Below are 8,886 nucleotides of genomic sequence, written 5' to 3'. Positions count from 1 at the left end.
TGACTCTTTTTAATTGTATCTGCACGTCCACCTTTCTACAAAAGTCCTCATATTTCAAGACCAAAAAAGTTACAATCTCTTTTTTTGATACTTTTCTATTGCTTTGCATACCACATAGTCAAACCTTGCCTGCCCTCCATTCATAGAAAAATCTCTGGAGCCAGGAACACTTAACAGCAAAGAACTATGAACTGGCATGTTTATTTAAAAACTTTCCCCAATCACTAGAGTCAGTGGTTTACAGCTGGATTTGCCATGTTAAAACTGCTTTGGAGCAGGGGTACAAATATTTTGCTTTCTTTACTGTTTGGTGTTTTCTTTTATGTAGCAGTAGATTGGGACTGTGTCCAATCTGCTGGTACTGTTTCAAACCCAAGGTTTAGCACAGTGCTTTGTAGATAGTCAGCACTTAACAGTTATCATCATCATCATTTAGAGTTCCTTCAGGAATTTATTTGGGGACCAAAATCTTGAAGTACTCTTTAGATTGCCTGCATTGAAGAGGCAGTACCTAGTAATTGAAAGATTCTCCAAAGCCCTATTTTCTTTTACTTTTAATTATCTAGAACATGATTACTACCAGTACACAGTGGAGATATGTTGAATCAGAAGGCATAAATCATCCCTTCATGAAGTTGGGTGTTTGTTGTCCTTTTTTTTAATTCAAAGTTTCTGAGGCAATTCTTTGGTAAAGCTATCTGTCTTATAATTGAAGAAGTCTCCTACAGATGTCCGCAGTAAACCAGATAAAACTGTTTAAGTTAAATGAAGTAATTACCTATTTAGCTTTAAGTTTGGGAAATCTCAGGGTATTCAGAAATTAAATCATCATTTCAAAGACAACTTGTAGAGAGGAAGACAAAAGACAAAATTCAATAAGTACAACAATACTCCCAATATACTTAGAGAAATGAAAAACTCCAAATGGGAATTATGAGGATTAGAACCAATATTTTCAGGGTTGGAACTCGAACCCATTTCTGGAAGCATTTTCCAACATTCTTTCCCACTGGGAATTGATTCAACACAAAGGTTCACATTTTCATAGTTTTCCTTTAAATTTTCTATAGTAGTAATTTTGCCTAAAGCAAGAATTTCTAAATCTAGCAACTGTCAGTCCCCTCCAGTCCCCCACCACGTCAAAAAGGAAATACACCTGGAGTATACTTGAACTTGTAAAAATAGTAGTAATACTTGTAAGAATAGTAGTTTATCATGTAATAACATGTGTGTGTGTGGGGAGGTGTAAAACATATTTTTACATATAAATATCTAAAACACTCAGCTCTCCTGTAGCACTAAGTTACATTACTGAAGAACTCTGATAAGGAAACTCATGTCTTATTATGGGACAACCTGACTGACAATGACCACATGCATACTGGTTCTAATCCTCAAATCTAATATTGGTTCTTATCCTCAAAATTTCCACTTGGAGGTTTTCATTTCTCTAAGTATATTGGGTGTTTTGTTGTATCTGACTGAATTTTGTCTGTTGTCTTCCTCTCCAAAAGATGCCTTTGAGATGATTTAATTTCAGAGCACCCTGAGATTTTCCAAACTGAAAGATAAAAAGGTAAGTACTTCATTTATGTAAAATAGTTTTATCTAGTTTGCTGTGGACATCTGGGGACATAACTATTTCTTCAGACTTCATCACCTCCAGACTACATGTTCCTTGTGGGTAGGAAACATGCCTACCAACTATGTTGTACTGTACTCCCCCAAACATTTAGGACAGTGCTCTGCAAAATGCAAGTGCTCAGTAAATCTGATCGATTTACTGATGATTACCCAGATAATTACATATTGTCAGAAGAACTCTTCTTAATTAACAGAACTCAATCTAAAACACATAATGCTAATGTATGTTATAAAGGAATGACAAAGGCAACCATGCCATAAAAGGCGATCCCTATATGTATCCTAGATGGTGTGGTTTGTTCATATTGGACTCATTCTCACACACCAATAGAAAAGGTTACCATCACTACTGTCTTATTTGAAGACGGCATTATTAATGCGGGGATTTCACTGATTTGTGAATGTCACCTCTTCTTGAGCGAACACACAAAAATATAGTTTGGAAAATAGTCTAAACTTTTGTTAGAAATGAAATTTCTGCTCTTTATTCATTTTGAATTTTTCTTTGTGTTCTTTTAAATCACTAAGTTTAAAATGCCCAAGTCCAACCCTTATCCAGCCAGCTTGGGAGCCCCACTCAAGAATGGCTTATGAAATAAGTAAGGACACAGCAATGTCTGCAGATGACATGGATAGGGATTGGAGGCCACAAAAACAGGTATTTTAACCAAAAAGAAAGATTACATGGCCAAAAATGGTTAATAGAGCATTTGGTATTGCAGCAGTAAAATCAATATGAGAACGAGTTTTTGGGATGGATAAAAGTTGATGAGAAGGGTGAAGAGAGGAAATGGTAAAATACATTGCAATGATAAAGGAAAGCATGTGAATGTAATGCTTTTGAAGCAGTGTGGCCTAATTGAAAAAGCACAGGACTGGGAGTCAGAAGGACCCGGATTCTAATCCAGGCTCTACCACTTGTCCGCTTTGTGACCTTGGAAAAGTCACTTAACTTCTCTGTGACTCAGTGCCCATCTGGAAAATGGGGTTTAAGACTGTGTGTCCCATCTGGGACACGGACTGTGTCCTACCTGATTAATTGTATCTACCCCAGCAATTAGAACAGTGCCTGGCATATAGTAAATTCTTAAAAATGCCATTTTAAAAAAAGCAATACTGTTTATGGACTATTTTGGAAGATAATTTTGGTCACTTCTCAAAGAAAACCATTCTGCTTACAGAAGTCTCACAGAGTTAGTGCTATTCACAGTCACAGATTGCATCTGCTATCCCTGAAAGCCATCTTGTGATGTGGGATAAAAGCTGCATTGTAACTGGATGAGCGAATATGGATGGTTCATTGAAATCTACCATAAAACAGGGAGAAAACTGAATGCTATTCTAGTCAAGGCCTATCTATAAAAAGTTTTTACACTTGAATAATTCAAATGTTTCTTCAAACCCAAAAACTTCCAGATAAAGAAAAAGCATAAACCAGTGTATAGAGCACGGGCTTGGTAGTCCGAGGAACTGGGTTCTAATCTCAGCTCTTCCATGTCTGCTTCATGACCTTGGGCAAGTCACATAACTTCTCTGTGCCTCAGTTACCTCATCTGTAAAGTGGGATTAAGACTGTGAGCCTCATGCGGGACATAGACTGGGTCCAACCTGATTAGAGTGTACCTATCTACCCCAGAGATAAATACAGTGCCCAGAACTAGTAAACACTTAACAAATACCATTAAAACAAACTGAAAACAGCAATAGGGGCTGCAGACATTAAACATAACATCAAGGGACAGTCTTTTTGTGTGTACAATGGGGCCAAGACTGGGGTTTTCCATATTGGTCTTTCCAGACAAACAAACACACACACATGGATTTCAGCCAGCGCTGTCTTCTTTGACTACACAATATAATTGTCTTTTGCATTCTAAGAAGAAGACACCACTGACTGTGAAATCCACATATATATATATATATATATATATATATATATATATATATATATATATATATATACACATCTTGTTAACCAATCCTCACTAGGTATATAGTTCAACTGATCAATTCTTAACATGTATCATTTTCATTGTTTATTTCTATAATAGCTTTCTTCTGCTCTTTAGTGAACAGAGACCTATAATGTCACCATGAATGGGATGAATCTATTTACGATATTATTTGATTTTAAGATCAAATGTTAAAATAATAGTAAATCAATTGATGCCATTTGTTGAACACTATGTGCAGAAGCATGAACCTTGAACTTGGCACTGTAATAAAGGAAAATTGAAAACATGCAGTGTGTTTGTAATTGTGACTATTCAGTAGGCTTGAAGAACTTATTAATGTGAATTTAGGTCATGTTAACATTTCAGAAATAATCTCTATTTTGAAGAGATCTACTGTTCTAGCTACTATACTTAGCATGTCCATTAACATAATCAATCAATCAATCAATCAATCAATCGTATTTATTGAGCGCTTACTATGTGCAGAGCACTGTACTAAGCGCTTGGGAAGTACAAATTGGCATCACATAGAGACAGTCCCTACCCAACAGTGGGCTCACAGTCTAAAAGGGGGAGACAGAGAACAGAACCAAACATACCAACAAAATAAAATAAGTAGGATAGAAATGTACAAGTAAAATAAATAAATAAATAAATAAATAGAGTAATAAATATGTACAACCATATATACATATATACAGGTGCTGTGGGGAAGGGAAGGAGGTAAGACGGGGGGATGGAGAGGGGGACGAGGGGGAGAGGAAAGAAGGGGCTCAGTCTGGGAAGGCCTCCTGGAGGAGGTGAGCTCTCAGCAGGGCCTTGAAGGGAGGAAGAGAGCTAGCTTGGCGGATGGGCAGAGGGAGGGCATTCCAGGCCCGGGAGATGATGTGGGCCGGGGGTCGATGGCGGGACAGGCGAGAGCGAGGTACAGTGAGGAGATTAGTGGTGGAGGAGCGGAGGGTGCGGGCTGGGCAGTAGAAGGAGAGAAGGGAGGTGAGGTAGGAGGGGGCGAGGTGATGGACAGCCTTGAAGCCCAGGGTGAGGAGTTTCTGCCTGATGCGCAGATTGATCGGTAGCCATTGGAGGTTTTTGAGGAGGGGAGTAATATGTCCAGAGCGTTTCTGGACAAAGATAATCCGGGCAGCAGCATGAAGTATGGATTGAAGTGGAGAGAGACACGAGGATGGGAGATCAGAGAGAAGGCTAGTGCAGTAGTCCAGACGGGATAGGATGAGAGTAATGATGTATCATGATAATGATACTAGAGACTCTTCAATGCCTTCTTACACGAGAAAATTTGTTGAAATGGCAACGAATGAATCAAAGTTAAGGTTAAATGAACACAAGAGTAAATTGGGAGTTAGTCTAAGCGAACAGTAGCAAACAGTGTAGTGAGATTTCTCTTTTGGAGGGTAGTTAATTTAAGCTTTGCAATGTGCTGAGAAAGTTGGAGCTGTGGATAAAGCAAGCTTCTAGGCTCTGTAGTGATTTTCAGTATTAAAAAGTTAACAAGAAATTTACAGTAAGAGGTCAATAAAGCTTTACTGAGGTTTTGGTTACCCAGTATTTCATTTAGGGGTAAAGGTGCATTCTGCTCACTCGTAGGATTCTTGTTCCATTTTCTCTCAGCACAACAATACTGTCTTAGGAGATAGACTCCTAGACCTCTAGTCTAGTTTTCTACTGGTTTCCCATGACTTTCCACCATGGGTACATAATTCTAAATGGGAAGGCTCAGGCTCCCTCTTTCTGCTATTTTGGTTCATTTCATTTTTCACATTCTATGTCATTTGGCCTTTCCAATTTCTTAATCTTGTTCTTAGAGCCAGGTTACTAAGTTTAAGACCCACAATATCAGATGTACAAAATAAAAATATCCCCAAATGTTGTTCAAAGTGTGTCCTATTCATAGCATTTCTTTTATTTCACCTCCCCACAGAATGGTCATCTAACCTTATAGGCTTAAGAGTCTTGGTTATTTAAGGTTCATCTTTACTTAAAAGCAAAAGGTTGGACTAGAGCTGGAGGAAAAAGGAAAGGTGAGGTGGGGAAGGGAAAAGCAAATGAAACATATGCCCTAGACTCCACAGAGACCACGGAGACTTATGGCCACCATGGCTGTCACCACTACAGACTCTACTGATACCAAGCAAGGCTAATGGAGGAGCTGTAGGAAGACAAGAAGCCTAGATGCATCCTGGGTTCCACACCACCCTTTTCAAGTCAAAACAAGAAAGCTTTTTGAGAGTGAGAGATTGGGGAGGGGAGAGGGAGGTGTTAATTATATACAACCCTGGCTTTCAAAGGGTTATTATTATTAAGTGCGGTCAAATCATTTCTGATTCATAGCGACTCCATGGATATACTTTCTCCAGAACGTCTTGTCCTCTGCCATAACCTTCAATCTTTCTCACGGTTCTTCTGTTATCATTGTTATGGTCTCTATCCATCTAGCTGCCGGTGTGCCTCTTCCACGTTTTCCCTGGACTTTTCCTAGCATTAGTGTCTTCTCCAGATAATTAGTCCTCCTGATTATGTAACCAAAATACGCCAATCTAAGTCGAGTCATTTGGCCTTCCGAAGACCACTTTGGCTTAATTTGCTCCAAAATCCATTTGTTTGCTTTTCAGGCAGTCCATGGTGTTGGCAAAAACCTTCTCCAACACCACATTTCAAAAGAATTGATGTTCTTTCGATCCTGTTTTTTCACTGTCCAGCTTTTGGATCCATACATTGTCAAGGGAAACCCGTGGTTAAATAACCCAAGATCAATCAGTCAGTAAATCAATGATACTTATTGAAGGATCACTGTGTGTAGAGCACTATGCTAAATGCTTGTGAGAGCACAACAGAATTGGTAAACGTATCCACTGTCCACAAAGAGCTTACAGTCTAGAGGGAGCCAGTCCAATGCTTTAGAGATAGCCAATCAAGGAAACTGAATCTTTTTCCTCAGTAGCCTATTCACAGCCTTCATCTTGAGGTAGGTCTTCCTGAGCCTTCCAGACCAAAGGCCCATAATAACAGTTGTGACATTTGTTAAGTATTTACTCTGTTAAAAGCACTGAACTAAGTGCTGGGGTAGATACAAAATAATTAATTCAGACGCAGTCCTATCTTACATGGGGCTCACAATCTACATAGGAGGAACAGGCATTGAATCCCCATTTTACAGATGGGGAAACTCAGACACAGAGAGGTTATGTGATTTGCCCAAGGTCACACAGCACATAAGTGGTGGAGCCGGGATTAGAACTCCCAGGCTTGCGCTCTCTCCTCTAAGCCATGCCCCTTCTTGGATCTGTGCTTTGCCAGTCTATGTAAGTCTGCTTGCACACAGGGGAGTGAGTTGCCCCTGTTTAAACTAAAAGGAGGTTTCAAAGATTTGGATTTTTTTTCTATTATACCCGAAGAAAGATTATTGTGTTCTTACAAATGCCCTCATTATAGTCTCAGGATTTAATTTACATAATTGAAGCAGTCCAGCTAATTTTAAGAAAATTACAACTTGGTGAAAAAATAACTGTTATACAGTAATTATGGAAAAGATGTTCTGCTTTGTGTCAGGCACAATGAAATTACTAGGTTTAAAAATTAAGAATAAGGGCCTCAAAGCTCTCAATGTCATTTTAAAAATGAGAGAGCGCTGTTAAGAAACAGTTTTGCATGTTAATCACAGAGCTTGGGAACATTTCATTTTAAGATATACGATGTTCAACTTTGTTAGAAATATTGAAAGAGGGAAATTGATTTTTTTTCTGGAAAATTTGCCTGTCACAATTTAAGATGTCACCGTTATTTATGTCTATTAAAGAAGTTTATTATATGAAAAGTCACATACCAAGAGAAAAAGTTCAGTCAGCATCCACTTCATCTGGGATTTATATAATCTCTTTTAATTCAAGGAATCAAGGTCTAATGGTTTATTTTCATTAATATACGACTGAACTCTGTATAGAGATGGAAACATTCAAAACATAAACGAGTTACTGTACATTTCGGATAATGTGTCACCTCAAAGGCCGATTCCTGGAAAAGTATTTCATAAATAAATAAGTAAATTAACTGCTATTGGGAAAAAAAGCTCAAAGTCAGGAAAATGAATTGAGGATGCTTTGCATTGGAAATCAATCTACTAGGAAAGAATTAAACATTAAGTGACAGGTCTTCATTTTGGCTCCTTCTTCAACTTCTGCCTAAACATCATCATCAGTGAACATTTCCTGAGACCTGGCATATGTGATGCCCTTGGATGGAAACTCTACCAAGAAATAGAATATGTAGGCTGTGCCTAAGAACTATGTACAATAAAGCATTTTTACTAGCATTTTTTCAGGTTTTCTAGGTTAGAAATATTCCAAATTACATTTTGCAGATTGCTGCCTTCCGTCATGTTAAGACTTTATTTCCAAAAAAATGTGAACATCCATGTTTTCTGGTTCATTTGTAGATCCAACTAATCAAAGGGCTGTGTAATACCCAAAAGACACATAAACTAAGTGTTTAAAATATATTTTTCTCCAAACCTGAATGTTATGCTTGGCTAACATTAATGATTACTCTACAGATTCATTTTGGCTCTTTTCAATTTTGCAAAATGTGTATTATGTCTCATACTAAAAATTAGATGAGTGGCCATTTCTTCCAAATTGTGTCAGTCAGTCAGTCAATCATGTTTACTGAGCACTTACTGTGTGCAGAACACTGTACTACACTCTTGGGAGAATTTGCCCTTGTGTCCGTGCATTTATAATACACTGGGTTTATACTGTTTTTTTCCCCTCTTGATCATCCCTAAATCTGTGCCCCAAGACAGTCATCCCATTTCTGAATGTGATGATGACCTATCCTCAGTTGATGCTATGGCATGTCATTTAAGTTTTGCAATATTCTGTCTACCCTTTTCACAATTACCCTATTTCAGCTCATTTTATAATGAGCTTTTATAAGAGCAAACCTTATCATAGAAAGCACCATCTTCAAATATGTAGGGGATAAGTGTGTTTGTGTATGCATGGGAACACCCTTGTATATGTATGAGAGAAAAATAATGGTTCATACGCTTCCTCGCTAGGGAGAATGGAGCTTTCCAGAATGGTTGCCAGGACTTTACAAAGAGGGAGAAATTTGTCTCCCTACTACCCCTACCAGGCTACTCAAAGCTAAACTAAGTACTTTCCCATAAGGTCCATTGAACACAAAACCATTTTAGGAAATGGGCTGGATACAGAGAAACGTCCACACTCTTTGAACAATCCTTCTAGCAATGTTCATCTCTAATGTGTCC

Source organism: Tachyglossus aculeatus, chromosome 22, assembly GCF_015852505.1.
Source record: "Tachyglossus aculeatus isolate mTacAcu1 chromosome 22, mTacAcu1.pri, whole genome shotgun sequence".
Taxonomy (NCBI): domain Eukaryota; kingdom Metazoa; phylum Chordata; class Mammalia; order Monotremata; family Tachyglossidae; genus Tachyglossus; species Tachyglossus aculeatus.
This window is presented reverse-complemented; position numbering follows the sequence as displayed.